Consider the following 2,079-nt stretch of genomic DNA (forward strand, 5'->3'; position numbering starts at 1 on the left):
GATCTGAATAATTATATCAGGACGGCAAGACTGCTCTGGGCAAAGTACCCTCTCCATCAGGGATCAGGAGCAGGGGGAAATCTATTCAAACAGGCTCTAAAATAAGCAACAAACTAGTGTTAAGTCACAAATGAAGATTTGGAAGAGGTTCACTATCAATTTTTTGAGGTTTTTACCTTGGACGTTCTTATCTCATCTCGGAATTATGGAAAGAAATGGGTCAAAATGATAAAGACTCTTTCCTAACTAGGAAAGAAAGATACTCTTCCTAAAAGCTAGAGTGAGAGACAATGTACCTGGACGCCTCCTAGATCAGTCTCTTGCTTCACCAGCGTTTGGATGGAACAATCTGCGTGCTCTCAACCTGGCCTTGCCTCCCCCTCCTCCTGCCTCCCACCACCCTTTAGCCCCACCCCTTCATCCACAGCTTCCGGCACAATCTTCTGGACTTATCCCCCACTTCTGAGACCAGCCTCACAGCAGTTTGTGGAGAAGTCCTGCTCACTGCTAACCATGAGCACCCAGATCCAGCAGAGTTCTCCCGAGATGGAAGCAGCGGCCAGCCGCCTGATCAAACTGCACCTAGAGGTCTCATCCACCTACGTCTCCCTGAGCGTTTACTTTGAAGGCAGTGGAATGGCTATGAATGGTGTGGGCCATTTCTTCAGGATGTTGGCTAAGGAGAAGCAGGAGGGCGCCCAGCTTCTCTTGAAGATGCGAAAGTCCTGGGGTGATGGCGCCCTGGTCCAGAGTGGACAGACGCTGTCCCCAGAGAAGTGGAATGCCAGCGTGGAGGCCATGGAGTACGCTGTGGCCCTGGAGAAAAGCCTGAACCAGGCGCTACTGGATCTGCATGCCCTGGGTCGTGCAAGCGCTGATGTCCAGCTCTGCGAGTTCCTGGAGCGCCGCTTCCTGGAGGACGAGATGATGCTCCTTAAGAAGATGGGTGACCACCTGGCCAACTTGCGCAAGATAACCAGCCCTCAGGCTGGGCTGCAGGCCGGGCTGGCCGAGTATCTCTTCGAAAAGCTCTCCTTCCAGTGCGACTAGGAGCCTCCAAAGCCCGGCTGCCTCTGTGGGACCCCCCTGCCTCTCCTGGCCTTGAGATCTCCGCTCCAGCCCTTCCTCCAGCCCAGACGCAACCTTAGCCAAGGCACCAAATGGCAACAAAAAAGGTTCTTTTTGTCAGAGGCGGGGAAATAGGTTGTAAGAAAAGTATTTGAATAGCCGTGTATAATTTGTAGTCTGCTTAATTCTCTAGATTATCTAAAGACATGGTTCCTAACTTGTGTGTATCACCTGGGTACGTTGAGTATCTGATAAAAACCTGTGTTTTTCTCTGTCAAGAAGATTCAGAAATTGTTGAAGCAGCTATTCTGGAAATGTTGCAGAGAATTTTAGGGGTTTCAGGACTTCTCTGGAGTCACTCTGGGTACTGGGTTCAACTCTCTTGTTCTAAAATGTATCTGGCTTCGCCGAGCAGAGAGAATGGAGTACCTGGACCGTATTATATTGTATTCTCCCATCAACCCCCAGACTCGTGATAAAATCGTTTTTCCTGATTTTCAAGTTGCTGTGATGCCATCTGCCTGTGTCGAAGAGGGAGCCCTGTGAAATTCATCTTTGTGTCTCCCATTAGGTTGTTACTGAGAACACTGATTATTACATCATACACTGACCTCTTCATGAAGCCTCTTAAGAGAAATTTCTTTCTGGTCTTAATAGTAGGAATAACAGTGTTTCCCTTGGGTAATTGGTTTGTTTTTGTTTTATAGACACTAAATGATGTAACTAATTAAGTTTCCTTTTCTGACTGCCTGCTAAAAAGGTTAGACCAAAATTTGTGGTCCATCCAGAGCAAACAAATAGGATTGTATAAGCAGTTTGCATAGTTTCATTTCTGATTCTTCTGTTATAATTACTTAGTGTACTTGTGGTTTCTTTCAAGCCACCTTAAACCCTTTCTAGAAGAAGGTTATGTATAAACAGGTAAATAAAGTAAACGTTAAAATGCAGATTTTAAAATGGCTCTGTGTTTGTTTTTAGTGAAAAGAGAAGATAACTTTAAGGAAGCACTAA

General features: G+C 46.3%; 1 pseudogene; it reads left to right on the forward strand.

Annotated features, from left to right (window-relative positions):
• Positions 1–513: 513 nt before the first annotated feature.
• LOC104989024 lies at positions 514–1,050 on the forward strand (annotated as a pseudogene).
• Positions 1,051–2,079: the final 1,029 nt, after the last annotated feature.

Source organism: Bison bison, unplaced genomic scaffold, assembly GCF_000754665.1.
Source record: "Bison bison bison isolate TAMUID 2011002044 unplaced genomic scaffold, Bison_UMD1.0 scf7180017846696, whole genome shotgun sequence".
Lineage (NCBI taxonomy): Eukaryota > Metazoa > Chordata > Mammalia > Artiodactyla > Bovidae > Bison > Bison bison.